The sequence below is a fragment of the Polypterus senegalus genome, chromosome 3 (genome assembly GCF_016835505.1).
Source record: "Polypterus senegalus isolate Bchr_013 chromosome 3, ASM1683550v1, whole genome shotgun sequence".
NCBI lineage: Eukaryota > Metazoa > Chordata > Cladistia > Polypteriformes > Polypteridae > Polypterus > Polypterus senegalus.
The window spans coordinates 124,929,161-124,951,757 of record NC_053156.1 but is presented as its reverse complement, the minus strand read 5'-3'; the positions used below and the strand labels follow the sequence as shown (position 1 = coordinate 124,951,757).

The 22,597-nt window shown below is 36.8% G+C and overlaps 1 protein-coding gene across 3 annotated transcripts in view; it reads left to right on the top strand.

Annotated features, from left to right (window-relative positions):
* Positions 1-22,597, top strand: part of scml4 (Scm polycomb group protein like 4) — a 277,625-nt gene that overhangs the window by 44,566 nt on the left and 210,462 nt on the right. The window lies entirely within an intron of this gene.

The window sequence follows — 22,597 nt, the reverse complement described above, 5'->3', positions numbered from 1 at the left end:
TATACTGCATGTTTTCTTCAGCGCGTTTTGGAGCTCTTCCTGGTTTTCTACGTAGTCGTTGACAGTCAGTTCACGTGATTACGTGGGAGGCGTGATGATGTCAAAAGAAACTCCGCCCCCCCACGGCTTTCCAGCTGAACTCCATTACAGCGTATGCAGAAAAATAGCTTCCAGTTATGACCATTACGTGTAGAATTTCGAAATCTGCCCAGCTTTTGTAAGTAAGCTGCAAGGAATGAGCCTGCCAAATTTCAGCCTTCTACCTACACGGGAAGTTGGAGAATTAGTGATAAGTGAGTCAGTGAGGGCTTTGCCTTTTATTATTATAGATATATATATATATATATATATATAGATATATATATATATATATAAAAATGTGTGTGTGTGTGTGTGTGTATGTATATATATATATATATGTATATATATATGTATATAATACGATGTGTATATATATGTATATATATATATATATACGTGTGTGTGTGTGTGTATATACAGTAATCCCTCCTCGATCGCGGGGGTTGCGTTCTAGAACCCCCCGCGATAGATGAAAATCCGCAAAGTAGAAACCACATGTTTGTATGGTTATTTTTATATATTTTAAGCCCTTATAAACTCACCCACACTGTTAACAGTATTAGAGCCCTCTAGACATGAAATAGCACCCTTTAGTCAAAAGTTTAAACTGTGCTCCATGACAAGACAGAGATGACAGTTCTTTTTCACAATTAAAAGAATGCAAACATATCTTCTCTTCAAACGAGCGCCATCAGGAGCAGAGAATGTCAGAGAGAGAGAGAGAGTGACAGAAAAACAAACAATCAAAAAATCAATACGTGCTGTTGGGCTTTTAAGTATGAGCACCGCGATAAAGCAGCCGCAAAGAAGGGAGCAATGTGAAGGTAAGTCTTTCAGCATTTTTTAGAGTAGCCTCAGATCTTCTAAACAAACAGCCTCTGTGCAAACAGCCCCTCTGCTCACACCCCCTCCGTCAGGCACAGAGAACGTCAGAGAGAGAGAGCGCGCGTGAGATTAAAGCAAACAATCAAAAAATCAGTACGTGCTTTCATTTCTTAGAGGAGCGTCCATATCCTCTAGGCAAACAGCCCCTCTGCTCACACCCCCTCCGTCAGGCGCAGAGAATGTCAGAGAAAGACAGAGAAAAGCAAACAATCGCTCGGGGAAGCACATCGTATATGATTGAGGAGTTTTAGTTAATATGTAATACGTGCTCTGATTGGGTAGCTTCTCAGCCATCCGCCAATAGCGTCCCTTGTATGAAATCACCTGGGCAAACAAACTGAGGAAGCGTGTACTTTAAATTAAAAGACCCATTGTCCGCAGAAATCCGCGAACCAGCTTAAAAAATCCGCGGATATATATTTAGATATGCTTACATTTAAAATCCGATAGGTGAAGCGCAAAAGTCAAAGCGCAATATAGTGAGGGATTATATATATATATATATATATATATATATATATATATATATATATATATATATATATATATATATATATATATATATATATATATATATATATATATACTCAGCAAAAAGAAACGTCCCTTTTTCAGGACTGTGTATTTCAACAATAATGTTTTAAAAATCCAAATAACTTTACAGATCTTCATTGTAAAGGGTTTAAACAATGTTTTCCATGCATGTTCAATTAACCATAATCAATTAATTAATATGCGCCTGTGGAATGGTCGTTAAGACCTTAACAGCTTACAGAAAGTGGGCATTTAAGGTCACAGTTCTAAAAACGCAGGACACTAAAGAGACTTGTCTACCAACTGTGAAAACACCCAAAGAAAGATGCCCAGGGTCCCTGCTCATCTGCGTGAACGCATTAGGCATGCTGCAGGGAGGCATGAGGACTGCTGATGTGGCTAGGGCAATAAATTGCCATGTCCGCACTGTGAGACGCCTAAGACAGCGCTACAGGGAGACAGGAAGGACAGCTGATCATCCTCGCAGTGAAAGACCACATGTAACAACACCTGCACAGGATCGGTACATCCGAATATCACACCTGCGTGACAGGTACAGCAACTGCCCGAGTCACACCAGGAACACACAATCCCTCCATCAGTGCTCAGACTGTCCGCAATAGGCTGAGAGAGGCTGGACTGAGGGCTTGTAGGCCTGTTGTAAGGCAGGTCCTTACCAGACCTCACCAGCAACAACGCCGCCTATGGGCACAAACCCACCTTCGCTGGACCAGACAGGAGGAAAAAGTGCTCTTCACTGATGAGTCACGGTTTTATCTCACCAGGGGTGATGGACGGATTCGTGTTTATCGTCGAAGGAATTGAGCACGTCTGGGAGCTGTTGGATTGCAGGGTGAGGGCTAGGGCCATTCCCCCCAGAAATGTCCAGGAACTTGCAGGTGCCTTGGTGGAAGAGTGGGGTAACATCTCACAGCAAGAACTGACAAATCTGGTCCAGTCCATGAGGAGGAGATGCACTGCAGTACTTCAAGCAGCTGGTGGCCACACCAGATACTGACTGGTACTTTTGATTTTGAGCCTCCCTTCATTCAGGGACACATTGTGAAACATTTTTAGTTTATGTCTTATGGTGTTGACTCTTTTAGTGTTCATACAAATATTTACATATTAAGTTTACTGAAAGTAAAAACAGTTGAAAGTCAGAGGACGTTTCTTTTTTTGCTAAGTATATATATATATATATATATATAGCCTCCCTTCATTCAGGGACACATTGTGAAACATTTTTAGTTTATGTCTTATGGTGTTGACTCTTTTAGTGTTCATACAAATATTTACATATTGTGTGTGTGTGTGTGTGTGTGTGTGTAGTATATATATATATATATATATATATATATATATATATATATATATATATATATATATATATATATATATATATTGTCAGGGGATGTCAGGCCGGGATGCCTTGAGGGATCGGAAGAGGGTCTATGCCCACCCTGGATCACATGGGGGCCGCCATCCTGGTTGCTTTGGGGGCCACGGGTAGGAGCTTGGAAGCCCAACCCTGTAGGGACCCGTGGTCACCGCCAGGGGGCGCCCCAATGCCTTGGGGACCCTGGACCTCAGCACTTCCGTCAAACCAGGAAGTGCTGTGGGGAAAAGGAGCAGGGACACCTGGAGTGCTTCCGGGAGAACTGCCGGCACTTATGCCACACTGGGGCGTGTCCAGGGAGGATACACCTGGAGCCCATCCGGGATAATCCGGGATTCCATTCAAAAAGTAAAACTTGTATATTTAGATTCATTCATTACACACAGACTGATGTATTTCAAATGTTTATTTCTTTTTAATTTTGATGATTATAACTGACAACTAATGAAAGTCCCAAATTCAGTATCTCGGAAAATTTGAATATTGTGAAAAGGTTCAATATTGAAGACACCTGGTGCCACACTCTAATCAGCTAATTAACTCAAAACACCTGCAAAAGCCTTTAAATGGTCTCTCAGTCTAGTTCTGTAGGCTACACAATCATGGGGAAGACTGCTGACTTGACAGTTGTCCAAAAGACAACCATTGACACCTTGCACAAGGAGGGCAAGACACAAAAGGTCATTGCTAAAGAGGCTGGCTGTTCACAGAGCTCTGTGTCCAAGCACATTAATAGAGAGGCGAAGGGTAGGACAAGATGTGGTAGAAAAAAGTGTACAAGCAATAGGGATAACCGCACCCTGGAGAGGATTGTAACACAAAACTGTGGGGGAGATTCACAAAGAGTGGACTGCAGCTGGAGTCAGTGCTTCAAGAACCACCACACACAGACATATGCAAGACATGGGTTTCAGCTGTCACATTCCTTGTGTCAAGCCACTCTTGAACAAGAGACAGCGTAAGAAGCGTCTCGACTGGACTGCTGCTGTGTGGTCCAAAGTTATGTTCTCTGATGAAAGTAAATTTTGCATTTCCTTTGGAAATCAAGGTTCCATAATCTGGAGGTAGAGAGGAGAGGCACAGAATCCACGTTGCTTGAGGTCCAGTGTAAAGTTTCCACAGTCAGTGATGGTTTGGGGTGCCATGTCATCTGCTGGTGTTGGCCATTGTGTTTTCTGAGGTCCAAAGTCAACGTAGCCGCCTACCAGGAAGTTTTAGACAACTTCATGCTTCCTGCTGCTGATGAACTTTATGGAGATGCAGATTTCATTTTCCAACAGGACCTGGCACCTGCATAAAGTGCCAAAACTACTAGTACCTGGTTTAAGGACCATGGTATCCCTGTTCTTGATTGGCCAGCAAACTCGCCTGACCTTAACCCCATAGAAAATCTATGGAGTATGATGAAGAGGAAGATGCAATACGCCAGACCCAACAACTCAGAAGAGCTGAAGGCCACTATCAGAGCAACATGGGCTCTCATAACACCTGAGCAGTGCCACAGACTGATCAACTCCATGCCACGCCGTATTGCTGCAGTAATCCAGGCCAAAGGAGCCCCAACTAAATATCGAGCGCTGTACATGCTCATACTTTTCATGTTCAGTTGGCCAACATTTCTAAAAATCCTTTTTTTTGCATTGTTCTTAATTGATATTCTAATTTTCCGAGATACTGAATTTGGCACTTTCATTAGTTGTCAGTTATGATCATCAAAATGAAAAGAAATAAACATTTGAAATACATCAGTCTGTGTGTAATGAATGAATCTAATATACAAGTTTCACTTTTTGAATAGAATTACTGAAATAAATCAACTTTGTCATGATACTCTAATTTCATGACCGGCACCTGTATATGTGTATATATATGTATGTATATATTTATATATATATATATATATATATATATATATGTGTATATATATGTATGTGTATATATGTATATATATGTATATGTATATATATTTATATATGTATATATATGTATGTGTATATATGTATATATATGTATATGTATATATATTTATATATGTATGTTTTAGTGGACTAAACATTTACTTCATAGGATTTGAGAAGAATAATATGCAATAAAGGTTACATAGATATATATATTAGATATATCTAGGATTGACTGTGCAACTACAACTACCTGTTTAGTCTTGATAGTTGATGATAGCAGATATCCTTTTGGAAATCAAAAATAATGCTTCTTATTAAAATGTATCTAATAGATGCAAGAGGTCATTGTGATTAAGTGCTACCATTTCTGGAATCTAACTGCTCTGTAACTGTTAGTCATCTTGTTGTGTCCAAAAGTTAGTATTTTGTTGTTTACCCAGTTGTCGGTAGTTCTGAATAATGTAGGGCTTTTACTATACAAAGAAATATTCTAGTTTGATGAAATAATTGTGATATATACAGTATATATATATATATATATATAATATATAGTATATATATATAGTATACAAAACCCCATGTATCTTTCTAGCTTTAGGTTTTAGAAATGTTTTGTTCATAAATGTTATTTTTGTTCACCAGATGGCCACTGCCACTGTTCTGCTCATCTTTAGGTGGATCTCACCTATATTAAAACATCTTGTAAAGGATGTTTTGTTTATAAAACTCAAAGAATGTGACTTTAAGTGTAAATTATGTTGTAATTCATTTTTCTTTTTGATTTTTTTATTTGATGAATACAAACTGTAGATTACAACTCAAAAATTATTTTTCTTCAACATTCATATTATCTTTATGTTGTCCTTCATGCAAGGGATTGTGTTTTCCCTTAGTTTCTGTAGGTTTCAGGGCAGTCCGTTGATGGAGGAGAACAGGTGGTGTCTCTTGGGGAACCAGCCACAAAATATAAATATTCTATTAAAAATCAGAATAATCCAAATAATAAACATAAATGGTAATGTTAGTATAAACAAAAGAATAAATTATGAATAAAAAATACTTGAAAAAGAAACTGAACACAAGCCAAGGGAGGAGCTTTGGCTGAAAATCAACAGCCTGATAATTAATGCATGCAGGTAAGTATTTCGCTATACTGTGTACATGGGACAATGATGACTCTAAGCTTCTGCATGTGTGCTGCAATACAGACATGACTGGTTGAAATGCATCTTGTGTGTCTTAAAGTTCTGGTCGATAAGCATAGATTGTACACACATCTAAAAATGCTAGAACATTCTGTAACACATGCTGTAGAAATAAATAAATGGATACTATATGCTTTAGGAGAAGTCACAGTCTCTATTTAGTATAACCTATATGTATATCTATGTCTAACCTACTGTATATTTAGGCTAGTGTTATATCACGGTTTATTTTTGACCCTTGCACAGTAGGGCCAAGCTTAAGTGTCCATCAGAGCTTGCAAAGGATTCATTCACTCCCTTTTCATTATCACTTTAGGTGATGTCCTGTTCTTGGTGACATAGAATCTGCAACTATCTCAGGGAGAACACATTGCCATAACTAGCTCTATTGTTATAAGAAGAGGAGAGCAACTTTATATTTATTAGTTACATGCAGACTAACAAGAAGAGGCCTAAGCTACTAGCTCTCCACAAAAAAACTCAGCATTTCTTTAATTTAACTAGAGTTTAGGGTTGGTGTTATGCATGAAGCATAGCTTTCTGCTTTGCATGCCTTGAAAAGGAATAAAGGTCTGTTTATGATGCCAAAGAAAAAAGGCCCTGCTAGCTTGGGATTACATGCACAGTGGTGGCATGATGCCTTTGTAAATATTGCAAAGTAATTCACAGTGACCTGCTGTTTCTGAGAAGCTGGTTATTAAAGTGAGTCATGATAACCTTTATTTGTTAAAACAGTTTATACATAGGAGTTCATAGAGTTATATAAAATAATAAAAAACTGCATAGTTAAGGTTTAAAAGGCAATTTATGCCTGGTATTTGTGCTACAATCTTAGTCTAATATTTAAGTCTTTCAGATGTATAAGGCATACACACACTGAACTGTATGTATAATTTTGAGCCATGGTTTGACCCACTCTGTTTAGATTAACACATGACAGAGGAAATACATTAGGACATCAGTACTTTTTGGAGAATTGCCTTTGTTTTGTGTTTGACATTCATAGTTTTATCTCCCTAACTCACAAACATGGTATTCCTAAGAAGGGTAGAAACGTTCCTCTAAAACAATGAAAATGTCATAAAAATCAATACAACAATATTTGGCCTAACTCTCTTTATTGCATTGAAAAGTCATAAACATACATTGCAACTTACTTTTACCCATATGGACTTTTTCTGTGGTGTAAGAGAAGTACTGTATATAAAACCTATTGCTATATTTAATAGGAGAACATTTCAAACACTTCTCATTTTTCATATAAACTTGCAAAGAGTCATGTGATGCTATGTTGTCTGAAATGCAATTTTCAAATTAAACATGAACTGAAAATTATATGCTGTTTTTAGCAGTAATGAAACAACTCACAAACTTCCTATTTTGTATACTGGAGTTGTAAAGTAATGTTTGAACGCATTCTTATGTGTTTAAATATATTTCATATATAATTCATAGTGTAAGTTCCAAGATAGTGTACAATCTACAAAAAAAATAAATGTGCTGGAAGATGTAAATTTTTATAGGGACAGAGGCAGCAGGTTGACAGCAAAATTTATAAAAGTTGGAATGTATTGCACCTCTGTTATTTGCTGTCATTCTTCATAGAAGGAGCATACCGTACATAACTCACTCCCTGAATTCAGGGTTATTGGAGGGCCCAGAGCCTATGCCAGCTGCATTGAATGCAAAGCCGGAACCAGTCTTGTACAAGACCTGAAAGGGTTAACAGGGATCAGCCATGCACACATTCAGAATTGCATATACTGTACATTGAAGCCAATTTTGAATTGCCAGTTAGCCTAACCTGAATGGCTTTGAGGGCGTACATGGAAAACTGGAGTACCCTTGAAGACAAGGGGAGACTGTGCAAAGTCAACAAAGATGGCAACTAGCCACAGAGATTATACCCAGGACACATGGTCCATGAAACATTAATGTTAGCCAGTGCACTCATTACTGACAGCCCAAGTCAATGTTATTCTGATATGGAGAGGAGGAGGGAAAACACCAAGAGAATCTATGAGAAGACCGCTTGAAAAAAATAAGATTCTTTAGTGTCCAAAAATGCAAGTAGGAGTTTCCAGCACATAATGTCCAACAAGCCACACTGCTATTGGAACCTAAGACGGACAACTCAAGCTTGAATTCAGTTTTCTCCTTCTCCTAAACATTGTATTCAGAGTCTGGCAATACTGCAGAACAGGTTTTGCATGAGTCAAACAGCGTTGAAAGCAGGGTCTATAGGCTGTCCAATAGCCTGCCTTACTGAGAATTTCCACTCATATATTAAAGATTACGTTCAAACCACAGGTTCGGTCCTTACCCATTAGATTTTGCATGGAACCCCAAACAAAAAACAAAAAGATGTAATGAATCAGTAAACAAAATGAACCACTTCTTAATGTTAACTTTACCTTCATTTAGAAGAACTTGACACTGTTTTTATTTTCTTATGAATATGAGTGTGTATTTACATGAATTAGCAGTACATTACAATTTCATAAAGATGCAGTGATAGAAAAAGAAAACTAGTTCTTTAACAGTGTTGTTGCTTTTTGCCTTGCTTATGTATGGTAAATGCAAAATGTAGCTTGATTTTTTTTTTCTTTTCAAGATTTAAATAAATAATGAAGAAACCTCATTTACAAGCATGCTAAAGAAGTAGTAATAGTAGAATGAGCAGGGAGCATATCTTAAATAATCAGTGAAGCGTAATCTAGTTTAAAATGTACTTAATCACCATGATATTTGAAGGTGAGAATAAATCTTACTCTTTGGTTATTGCTGGCAGTTAGTTATGAATTTTTCATTTTTGTGAGCATATATATATTTTTTTCCTAATATTTCATTCAGCCTCATTACTTGTTCGGAGATATTGCCTACAGATGTGTTAAATAACGTCAGAAGTGTGGTATTAAAAACCATAAACTGTATCAGATCAAGTCAGGGAGCATGCACTGGTACAGTGCGTTGCCGAACCCACTACATGACGAAACAGCTCAGGATCCTGGTTGACAACTTCCCAGGCAGACACACAGTACAGTTCCAACTTCCAGAAACGACCATCTATCTGCTGCAGCCAGGTGTCACGTGGGCGTCCCCTTGGCCTGCTCCAGCTGCTTCAGTTCTTTCCACACGGGAGTTGCGCCACATGGCCATAGTGCTGTAACTGATGCTCCCTCATAATACAGGTAATGTGCCTCATTCAGGACTCTATGAGCAAGTTCTGTTTTGACACAGAGTCAACCAAGCAGTACTCAAGAATTCTCCGAAGAGACTCAGTACCGAAGGAGTTCAATTTTTGTCTCAGGTTACTGGATAACATCCTTGTCTTGCAAGCAAACTCACTGTATATTGGTCAGTTTTTGAGTTTTCTTATTTCACTCAGCTTAAGTTTAATTTTTATTCTCTGGCTGTAATGTTGAGTACCTCTCTATATTATAGAATCACTCAGTATTTCCATAATACCTTAAAAGTATTGAGTTGTGGTAGATCTTTTATTTACACGTACATACATCCTTGATTCCTTGTAATGACAGAGGACAGTTTAAAAAGTTGTGGTATATATGTAGATGATTGGGCTGAATGATGAACAAGTGGTGGTTTCCTCAGGTAAAACACATGGACAGCTGTTAGAGGTCCTAGAAGGTAGAATGATTGGAGCTTGCTAAGAATTTGTAAACAGTTTTGTTTGGAGTAACTTCTGAACAGGTAGGCAAATGGGTGCATACTGGAATATCTTGTTAAATCAGTGTGATTATGTAAAGAGAACTGGCAGCTGATTGGAACAAAACTGAAGAATTGTACAGTACCCAGCACATTTTCAGTGACTTTCTCTTACAGCTATACTCTCATCTAAATGAAGTGTGTATACTGCTTTTATTTCACTCATTGAGCAGACTGTTTGAGCTACAATGTGAAGTGTACATTAGATTAAAACTTAGTTTATCATTTTAACAGTAAATTGTATTACATCAGTGGATTTTGTTTATATTTTATCTTTATGTTGAAATCTAGTTTTTTTTTTCTTGAAGAATACCAAATTAAGGGTATGTTGGCAAGGAATAATCAATTTGTTATTTTTATTTTATGTATAATTGATACTAGCAGTAACCAATGTAAACCGTATTATTAACTATAGCAAATTTGATTTTAAAGGCACTCACTATTTTAATTAGCTGCTCCTACTTGTATAATTATAAAAATGCCATTGAAATAAGATTTATTGAACATGTTATCAGAGAGATGTTCTGAAAATGATTTTAGTTAATTCCTGTTATATATGACCAGACTGGACAAAAATGTATCATTTAAGTAACTTTTTAATTAATGTATTAATGGAATTTTGTGAATGTTCAATTATTGATGTGTAATTTTTCAGGGCAAAAAGGCAGATGTTAGCCAGTTCAACTAATGAAAAATGCATCTGAGGTGGAAAGTTGTCTGTGTCCAGCTTTTTAACATAGAGGGAGATGAGTATGTGCAACTATGCACTATTAGATGTGTTTTTGTTTAAATTGAATTCAGTTCATTTTTCCTGATTATTTTACTTTTCAATGTTATTATTAAAATGAATAAGCAAAAATAAATTTGCTTTAATTATTTTTTTAAAATCTACATATATTTTTAAAAATATATATGTACTAGAGGTAATTTAGGAAAGCTCTGAGCACTTAGTCTAATAAAATAGATTACCCTTAGGACCATTTTTACTTTGATATTTTATTCTGGAACGGGACATCGAAGAATTACAAATCTTTATTTATCCCTGAGTATTGCTGGAAAGCCCAGAGTGGAACAAGGAGTTATTACTTGATGTTTATGGTTAAGCAAGCAGACCAATGTGGCTCTTCGGGGTCCTGTAACCTGCTCCTTTAAGGTTTCTGTGATGTATCAATTCAGTATGACAAAGATAGTCAGACATGCTGCTGTGTGAAACTTAAGTTCTACTTACTTCTTTATTTAAATTACGCCCCCAAAACACCTTTTTGTTACTTTTTAGCTTCTAACTACGGCAACTCCAAAATACCAAAAGACACAAACATACAATCTTAATACACCACATTACCCCCGCACCCCCCACTACAATTCGGTAGGCACACCGAAGTACCCATTTTGTATGGTAGTAAACATATTATGCCATCAAAAAAACAACTTAATTCACCAAACTTTCACAGTGTTACCCATTGAAAACATTACATCTGAACACCTTCTCATTAACATCAAAGATATCTATCTGGTTGTCTTTTTATGTCCTTTCTCCATTTTAAAGTTCATAACGCTTAGGTGGTCTAATCACTGTCTGGGATCTATGCAGCGCTAAAGGTTCCTCCACAAGCTCTGTTCTGTCATTCAAGTTAGAGCTGACAACAATAGTAGCATCAGTGTTCATTTCTTCCTTATGAATAATAGTGGATGATGCACTGGCATTCGTGTCTGGAGTGTCAGTTTGTGCTTTATCATCTCCTTCAGCAAGTGGCCTTACTGTTAAACGAGGTCTCAGTTGATCACAGTGTCTCTGATAAGTACAATCCGAATCATTTCCTTTAATTTTGTAAGAAACTGGTCCTGTTTGTTCAGTGTCAGGAACATTGGTTCACCTGTGGTATTCCTAAAATATACTGTGTCATCTGCACTGCACCTGTCCACTCCATGTTGGTCATGATGAAGCTTCTGCAGCAACTGCTTCTTTCATATTGCAACAGCAATATCAGGCTTAATAAAATCCAACCTGGTTCGAACATGCCTGCTATGAAAAAGATTGGAGACTGACCTGTTGTACAGTTAGGAGTAGTGCGATATTGCATTAAGAATAATGACACTTTGTCTTCAATGTCTAGTGATAAACGTGCCAGCTTTTTTATGCCTAGTTTGAAAGTCTGTACATACCTTTCAGCTAGTCCATTGGTGGCTGGGTGTCCAGGAGCACCAGTGATGTTTATAATTCCATTTTGTTTCACAAAAGTTTGAAAATCCTCTGAAGTGAATTGCGTGCCATTGTCTGTAACTATGTGTTCTGGCAGACCATATGATGCAAACAACTGTCTCAATATGGAAATTGTTGTTTTAGAGGTAATATTTGGCATCCTAAATACTTTTATCCATTTAGAATAGGCATCCACAATGACCATAAACATGTTATTTAAAATTGGACCTGCAAAGTCAAGGTGTAACCTTTTCCAACAAGCACCAGGGAATTCCCATGGGTGAAGTGGAACTTGTTGTGGCATCTTTTGTTCAGCCCGACAACTACAACACTGCTTGCAGACCTGCTCAATGTCACAGTCTATTTTTGGCCACCATACATATTTACGAGCCAGGGATTTCATTTTCACTATTCCTGGGTTCCCATTGTGGAGCTCTGCTAATACTGCTTCTCTCAGTTTCAAGGGCACTACTACTCTCATTCCCCATAAGATGCAACCTTGCTCAATTGAAAGTTCATCTTTTCGAATATAATATGGTTTTAAATTTTCATCTGTGACTTTTGGCCAACCTTCCATAATAAAGATGAGAACCTTAGACAACTCACGGTCTGTGCACGATGCTCCTGCAACTTGCTGTGCCTTTAATGGAGCATCTTGTAAATGCTCAACTAATAGGGAGTGAATCTCTTCAGACAAGGCCCTAGTTACAGGATCATACGTTTCTGGAAAGGGAAATTGTGAAAGTCCATCGGCATTGCTGTGTGCCTCCGAGGATCGATAGTGAATTTGGTAATCATATGCTGACAGAATGATAACCCATCTCTGCATACGTGCAGCTGCCATCGAAGGTAATCCTTTGTGTTCTCCAAATAAAGTTAATAGCGGTTTATGATCTGTAACCTATTTAAGTTTTCTCCTCCATAAATACTGGTGAAATTTCTGGATTCCGAAAATTAAGGCTATGGCCTCTTTTTTCGATTTGTGCGTATTTTTTTTTTTTTTGCTGGAGCCAATGTGCGAGATGCATATGCAATAGGGCGCTCTTATCTGGATGACATAGTGTGTTGAATCACAGCTCCAAGGCTGTGTGCAGAAGCGTCACAAGCTAGGATGAGGGGCAAGCTTGGGTCATAATGCACAAGGACTTTATCACATGTCAGCAACTCTTGACATTTACTAAAAGCAATTTGTTCCCGTTGGTTCCACCTTCAGGAATATATATACACATATATAAACATATATATACACATTTATATATATATATATATATATATATATATATATATATATATATATATATATATATATATATATATTCATGTACATATACACATTTACAAATATAAACATATATATACAGTATATGCATATATACACATATATATATATTCATATATATATATATATATATACACACACACACATACATATATATATATACCTGTATATATATATATATATATAGCAAAATACCTAACTTCACAGCGGAGAAGTAGAAGTAGAAGTAACATGATTGTCAATGTAATTGTTTTGTCACTGTTATGAGTGATGAGTGTTGCTGTCATATATATATATATATATATATATACATATATACATATATACATATACACATATATACACACACACATACTATATATATATACACATACATCACACATATATATATACATATATATATATCTACATATACACACATATATACACACAAATACATATATATATATACATACACACACAACTATCGTATATGTTGAAGTTCTATTTAAATTTTAAATAGAAGGAATTTTTATTTAGTCGACTGAATATTATTCCGGAATAAATCAACTCAAACCTTAAATAACTTTTATAATATATAATATAATATTTTGCTCTCCATAAAAATATATCCTGTCAAAATTATACAAATTCAAATATGAACATGCTGCATAACAAAACCTGGAAATATAAATAAAATGTGTTCTTTTCAGCAATAAATCAAATCATTCAGTTGTCTTTGCTCATATGTCATTTTATCAGAGCTGGACGCCTGGCATCTTTTTTTGGCAACAAGTTCGTTTATGTTTGGTGTGAGGTTCTGTGTTGTGGAGATTCTCAGGATGGACTGCAGGTGCTCATCAGTGAGGCGACTCCTGTGTGCTGTTTTGTTAGTCTTCATCACTGAGAAGAGCTTCTCACACAGATATGTGCTACCAAACATGCACAAGGTTCGAGCCGTATGTAGACGGAGCTGGAGCATTTGTGCGGGAATGGAGTGAATAAACTGTGTGGGCCGTGCAGTATCGTACTTTGCCTTCAGTGTGCCATTACACTGCAGCTCAATCACCTCCATCTGAATCTGCACAGGTGCAGTTTCCACATCGACGGCAAATGGGTTGCGAAACAACTGAAAATTCTTTTTTTGTTCTTCATAGTCACCAAAGCACTGTGTGAACTCAGTGTGCAGTGTGCTCAGTTTATGAACAAAGTGCGTATTTTGGGAATACCGTAGTGTCGACTTGGTTCAACATTACTTGGCAACAGGGAAAGTGGGCCAAGTTGCACTGGTGCATTTGTGTCTCCCATAAAAGTAGCTTTACTTGAAATCACTTTGTGATTTTGCACGGGTAAAAACGTCTGCTGAAGTGTCAGATTCTTCTTTAACTCTTCTGCTTTCTGTATCTTGTGCATTGCATTCAGGTCTTTCAGGTTATCCTGATGTTTTGTCTAGTGCCGTCTTAAATTAAATTCTGTAATTACAGCCACATTAGCTCCACAAATGAGACACACGGGTTTACCGGCAATGTCAGCAAACATATACTCAGCCTCCCATCGGTTTTTAAAGGCTCTATGTTCAGAATCACCTTTTCTCTTCGGCATCGTGTGGGCTAGCTTTGCAATAACTTGCAGCATCATAAGCTAGACTTGATTAACGTGGTAAGTGTTCTGCAAGGCAGCTGAAGAGCTGCATTATGGGATCTGTAGTTTATTGTGTTACCAGCGCTTCATATCCCCGGGCCATTAATAACAATAATAGAGTATATAAAATGATCTCACGGGCCGGATATAATTACACGCCGGGCCGGATGTTGACTGCGGGCCTTGAGTTTGACACATATGGACTAAATAGAACTTGAAAAGATATATTTTTTCAAATGTGATTGCGCAATTCAGATCAAGTTGACGCAAGACTACAGTACATCGAGCCAGCGTGCTATTGTGGTTTTGCCTGCGTGCCTCAATAAGTCATCCTCCCCTCGCTCTTACTTTTTACCGTTCATCTAATGAATACACTGAGTATGGCTTTACCAAAACAATCATTGATCACGAATAAAGTATCCATTATTCATAAAACTTCAATTGGTAACCTGTCTTTCTGCGTTAACCGCATATTTTTTCATACATCTCAAGCCAAGGGGATGCAAGGCTAAAATGTATCGGGAAGCGGACGTACATACTTAGTGCATCCCCTCTCGGGAATCGAACCCTGGAAGCCGGCGCTAGAGGCGAAGACTCTACTATTGCAGTGTAATTCGGTTTTTGTTCAGCACTCTTTGGAACTGTTGCTTTTTGTCTGCGCACTGCGTCAGTTCACGTGAGCCGCTGAATATGGTTTTATATGTCACTCGCTCGCTTCTAATTGTTTCGCTGCCTTCTTAATTATATAATTTATGTTTTCTTCAGCGGTTTTTGGAGCTCTTCCTGGTTTTCTACGTACTGCATGATTACGTGGGAGGCGTGATGATGTCACACGAAACTCCGCCCCCGACTTTCAAGGCCAACTCCATTACAGTAAATGGAGAAAAATAGCTTCTAGTTATGACCATTACGCGTAGAATTTCGAAATGAAACCTGCCCAACTTTTGTAAGGAAGCTGTAAGGAATGAGCCTGCCAAATTTCAGCCTTCTACCTACACGGGAAGTTGGAGAATTAGTGATGAGTGAGTGAGTCAGTGAGGGCTTTGCCTTTTATTAGTATAGATAGCTGAAGAAAGGTTGATTTATTGAAAAGTATTAGGTGCATTATGAAAAAAAAATATGGGGGTCCGAATCAAGTACCCAACAACTTTCAATAGTACTTCTTTCCTATCCCCCCTTTAAATATTTACATTTTTTTTTTCAAAATATAGAGATTTAAACAATTTCTTCTGCATAGGCAGCAATTTTGATATTTTGCTATTTTCTACTTTGATTATTACTATTAAGGACCGATCACTAATTTCATTATTATCGTCCGTTTTTTTATTTTTTTAAAAATCTCTTTAAAATACTTTTTACAGTAAGCTCCTGCATGACCAGATACGTGGAATCCATCCTTCCATCCATTATCCAACCCGCTATATCCTAACTACAGGGTCACAGGGGTCTGCTAGAGCCAATCTCAGCCAACACAGGGCGCAAGGCAGGAAACAAACCCCAGGCAGGGCACCAACCCACCACAGGGCACACACACGCACACAATAGGGACAATTTAGGATTGCTAATATACCTAACCTGCATGTCTTTGGACTGTGGGAGGAAACTGGAGTACCCGGAGGAAACCCACGCAGACACAAGGAAAACATGGAAACTCCACGCAGAGAAGCAAACCCAGGTCTCCTAACTGCGAGGCAGCAGCGCTACCCACTACGCCTCTGTGCCGCCCGTGGAATCTTTATGTCTTATATTAAAAGTTTATTTTTATAATTAAACTATAGACCAACACGTGTTTCATTTTAACAAAATGAAATCCTGTAGCCTTATGGCTTAGTGACCATAAAATACTAAAATAAATAAAATTTCCTTAAAATATGAACTAGTAAAATATGTACAAAGATATAAGATATTTATCCATAATTCATATGGCATAAGAGAAAATAAAACACTTGTCAATTTCAGTACAGCTTTTTTTTACTGTGTTTTTTATGAGTACAGTATGTGTTTTTTTTTTTGTTCTGCAGTGTATCAGCTAGACAGTCATAATAATTGCAATGTAGTCATAAATATGGATTACATTTTAATAATGCAGTGTTTCTTACCAAAACTTATGCTTTATGAAACACAGCAGCAAATAATAAACAGTATACAAATCTTTAAAAAAAGTTGCAAATGTATCAAATGCTCATAAGGTCTTTATCAAGAAAGGCAAGACTAACATGCTTAACAAGTTTATAAGAAAAGACACTTTTTTTGTTAAGCTAACAAGCCAATTGTTTACTTATCAGCAATTTCATAATCATCTTTACCTTTTCTTTTTCCAATTAAAAATGTAAGCTGCTGCACTTAAATAAACCAAGTTTGCTGTCCAAACTCGAACAATGTCTGTTTTAATTTAAAGGACAAAATAAAAAAGTAGCTTCTCTTTCCTTTGTCTAACTGCACAGTAAGACTTCTCTGATTCCTTTTTCTCAGTTTATTATCCCACTTCCTTTAACATAAAGGCAAATATTCCAGTCATCTCTCAGTCTTGTAAAGCAAGGTTTGACTTGCACTTTTACGCTACAGAAAGTTTGCTTTATATTTAAAAAAAAAAAAAGTGCTCTGGCTCAATTACTGTAATACCTTGTAATAAAGGAGCACCATAAAAGCAGAGACTGAAAAGACTGGTTTTTGTGATTGGCCAATATACTGATCGCCAATAAAGTGTTTTTTTTTGTGTTTTTTTTTTTTTTAGTAAAAATTGGCTAATTGAGATCAGCAGCTGATTGATTGGTGCTTTGCTAAATAGTGATTAGACATAATTGCAGTTTCTGATAATTATGATACATAGGGTTATACAGTTTGTTAAAAGATTGCAGGATATGAGCCCAAATCACAGTAGATTAAATTTGAAATCACTGCTCAGCTTGACATTTGCATTTGGTAGACAGATACTGGAAATAGCAGATATCTCACCATCTAGTCTCCCATTTACAGTAACCTGTCAGTTCTAACCTTATACAGAGTCTGTTGGAGCTTGTGCTGGTTAGGCTTTCATGTGAAGAATGTTAATGGCAGAGTAGAATGGTGCTGTTTGTTGTTAAGCAACGACCACTAACATGGTTATTGTTTCAGAGTTACAGGAGAAGGGGTTGAATAGAACTGTCTTTAAATTCCAAATAAATTTCCCCATTTTGTCCCTCCTATAATGTCATTATACATAACAGAAAACTATTCTGGTACTGCAATACTTTAACTTTGGCTATGCAGTTTAGACTAATAGAGCATTATTTCTTCCCCAGAGGGAAAGTTGGCAATAAATTAAACTAGAGGGAGAATTTATTCTTGCCTTTTGCCCAATATTACTTGGGTAGCCTTCAGCTCTGTTCAGTTCTGAAGTGGAGTAAGCAAGATTAGACAAATAATGTACATGTATCTTGTCTTTTCTTAAGGTTGCTTAAAATCAGAGGTCACTATTGTCTTGAATAAATGAGAGGCTTATCACAACTGTATTTTAAACGGTTGTCTTTAATTGCTCACTTTACACTATAATAATTTCTCTCTTTATTTCTGGTGGTGTTTTTTGTTGGAAAATAGCACTTCATGTGATATGCTCTGGAACAGCTCCTATAGATATTTAAACAGTTGACATCTATCAGTAATTAAAACAAATATTTAAGCAAGTAGTTACTGGATGAGCTTCTCAGTTTGTTTTTTGTGTGTGTACCTCTCATTTTGCCCTGGCTTATACTTGTGCTTGTTAAACTTAATTGATTTACATTTCACTCTTGGAAATTCCTGAAATTTTTTTATAGCATTTTTCAGATTTATTGCAACTTACCAAGGTCATCTACCTGCAGGAGAAGCTCATAAAAGGTTTGTCTTTCTAAACAAGATTTATATAAAGTCAGTCATGCAAAGTCACAGTCTACCATTCTTTTGTCTCGATATTCAGTTTATCTCCTTGCACTCTTTGGAATTGCATAAGCTAACTGTAAATTTTCATTAAAAGTCTCGGAAAGCAAAGCCAGGACGTTTTTAAGAGTGCGCATAGGTACAATTTAAGCACATAATAATTTAACGTCTGTCTGTTTTTTAATACTTTACTCAGATCTGAGGCAGTCTAGCAAACTGCAAGTACTGCTATCAATCCTTCATTCCTATAAGGACTTTATTGTAAGGTACACTTTGGATCTTTCTTTGACTTAAGTTTCCTTTACTGATTTTTTTTTAAACTACACTGTAGCTTCAAGTATTTGCACATCTTTAGGGTAGATCCACCCATTTGCTCTCACAATATTTCCCGTGCCACTTCCTGCCACACAAACCCAATGCTTCACCTGTTTTTCTTCAAACGTACTTTCTGTGGTTATGGTTAAATACTTCAAGTTTTGTTTCATAAGTCAGTAGCATTATAACAGCTTTTAACAGCTCTACTGTGCTAGCTGTACAGCCGGTGTAGTCAGATGAATGTCTGGCTCAATTGCTTTCCAGAAACACGGTACAATTGTCACATATAAAATGTAATTTCGTTATTTCCTGGTATGTTCAGGACTGCAAGCAAACAAGTGTTAATTTTGGTAACAGATTTTCTTGCCATTTTCAGCCTGAGCAATGTTAGACTATGTGGGGTCTGTAAGTAAAATGCAGAATTAGGTTAGGGTTCGGAGATTTCATAATTATGTTCTGAAATTCAATCCCTGACAAGGCAGAGGCTATGAATCCTACACATTTCAATTAGTTTTTTTACATTAATTTTTTTTTACCATATATGAGTTGGACTAGTGAAATCAGTCCGGAAGTCTTGTTAGGTGGTATCTTTAAATAATCATTTAGTGTTTTGTTTTTATGCCCATGACTATTTGTTCGAATTGCTGTTCTCTTAGTGGTGGTTTTTAAAGAAGAGACTTTATACTCTGGCTCAGCATAGCTCATTAGTTCTCTGAAACCCTAACAAACCACAAAGCTGAGCAGACACATGTCCCTTACTGATATTTTACAAGCAGTTCTGATTTATTTTTTTTCCTGCTTAGAGTGCATTGCATTTTTATGCTGTGGTACTGAACATAGTTATAGAAGTTTGCTTATGTTCTTCTATTGTTGGGGAGAGGGATTTTGCAAGATGTGTCACTTGCTTGTAATTCAACATTTAAATGGTTGAGCTGTTGTATGATAGGTTAACATTAGATGTTTTGCACATCACAGCAGAATTTGTACAAAATACTGTGTTGTCAGACCCAGGTTTACTTTTTAATGCCATATTTTCTCTCTGGCCTCCTACAATATGGAGTGGTGGCTCTGAAGCTAAGGATCTGCACTGATATCTGGAAGGTTGCTGGTTCGAATCCTTGTTACTGCCAAAAGAGATCCTACTCTGCAAGGTCCTTAACTTACAATTGCTCCTGGAGTAATGTATAATGACTGACCCTGCACTCTGACCCCAATGGGTATGTGAAAACGAACAAATTCCTAATACAAGAAATTGTATAAGACGCAATAAAGAACAAAAAAAAAAATGCCAATCTGCCTATAGGATACCTAAATAGTGATTTCAGTATTCAAATAGCAGCACCTCAAGTAATAATCAATTTATTTAATTACTAATGCATGCCTCTAATATGCCACACACTGAGTGTGCTAAACATTTTCCAAGGAGATATTCCAATGTGGCTGGGACATTTCAAACCCTAAATGTTATGAGGCCATGTACAACTCTCATAAAATGGTCATTGTTGCACTACAACAATAATTAGTATCCCATTCTATCTCTTTTAGTTTTGACACAATGGCAAATACTTAGGGGAGAATTAGCCAACCTCATATTCACCTCTGTCTGACCCAATTTTGAATCTGAATTGTGCTCTTAACATACAACAGATATCTGTTCCTTACAATACAATTTTGCCCAAATTTCATGTCACAAGTTTTGACCGCATATGTTTGTAATTTCTGTACTGAAAATGGTTTTGGTAATGTTTGACCATCATCAATGAAAATAAAATTTCAGGATAAATACATGGCTTGGCTGTGCACACCTTTTAACTTACTGGAATTTGCATATGATCCATTACAGAGAGAGACCACCACGTATAAACGGTGCATACACACACAAATGTTGCATAAGGCAGTTTTCACAGTAACATTGTGATGTATAAAACCTAAACTTGGCGTAAAGCCACGCACATTTTCACGCCAGCTCAATCTCTGGTGTACGCAAGTTCTCCGCTCGGTTTTGCAAACTGGTGGCACCCAGCGTCAAAGCAGTGCTTTTGTTCCAATGTGGCTTCAGAGCCTCAATCAGTCCATCAAGTGCTCCTTGTAGAACTGTTTGTACTTATAAGTACAATTACCTCATTGTAAACTTACAATACAGTTATAATATTGCGCAGCCTAAGCCACGTTATAAAGCGCATAATTAGATATAATGACGATGTGTGGCGATTGGTTAATTGGAGAAACAAAAGAAAAGACAGGAATTGGGGGTTAGTACGTTTGAAAGAGACAGTACTGCTGCAATAAATTATTTCATCAAAGGTCGCACATGGTGCAGCAAGTATCTTGCTGGAGGCAGGAACAATCTCTGGACAGGGTGCCAGCTCATCACTGCCATTGTGCCACCGTGTTCCCATGTTTTAATAACATGCTTTAAATCCCGTCATAATGAAAATATCAAGTATACATCTCAGTATTTTAATTATTCAGAGAGCTGTAATATCATGAATGTAATGGATTCTGTGGTATTAGAGATTCACACACATAGAGCACATAGAAGAACACATACAAACAAAGCATTTAACGTGCTACTTTAGTTATGATGGTATTTGAGAAACTAGTAAATTGAACGATTTTAAGATGAAGTTTATGATGTTGTACTTAAATGACAAAATAAACTATGTGATTAAAGTGGAAATGTCATGATTAAAGTTGACATTTCGAGCTTTTTTTCCCCACTGTGTGCCAGTTTTATTTTTTCTTTCTCTGTACCCTAATAAGCTTCCATTTAACACTTAGACGGTGGGCTACGACTCGCCTTTTCTCGACGACTTTGATATCTGACAAATTCTTTTTTATTTCGGGTACTGTGCAACTTTGTGAACTTGAACTTTGGAGTTTGAAAAAAAAATGCACATGCACTAATTGCCTATAAGTGTAAATCTGACATTACTACACTTTTCTAAAAGCAAAAGAAAAGGGGAAAAAAACGGTCAGGTAAGTAAACAATGAGATTAATTAAAAGTACCAATGACTAAGAAACTGGTTGGAGCAAAAACTTGGACTTGCAGACAACCATTGGTGTAGAGAACACTTGATGTACACTGAGGTCTGTGTGTTAGGATGGTGAGGTGGCTGGAAGATTGCAAGCTTCACTGTCTAAAATAAATCATCTTTTCAAAAAGGGTAATGTATTTTTTTAAATTGATACTTTTGCTCTAAAACAAATTAATTGAAAGGCAACAATCCATGAAAAGGTTAATGAATTCAGACTAACTTAATTGGATCATAATTGAAACTTTAATACTGAAGGTTCACCACTCTAAGTATCTTAGAACTTGTATCACATGGAGGAATTGCAGTATATCATTGTACACATTAAAAATGCCATGTTCTGTATTAAATGGGTGCTCTCATATGTCAGGAATTCTGTAATTTTTGTTCTGTGTAGGCAGTTTTATTCTAGCCATCACGAATAACCTTGGCTATTCTTTTTCATTGCCAATTATGTTCAGCAATTATTTAAAAAATAATAATAGAAAAATCTATTTTTGCAAAAAATATTTTTATAATTGG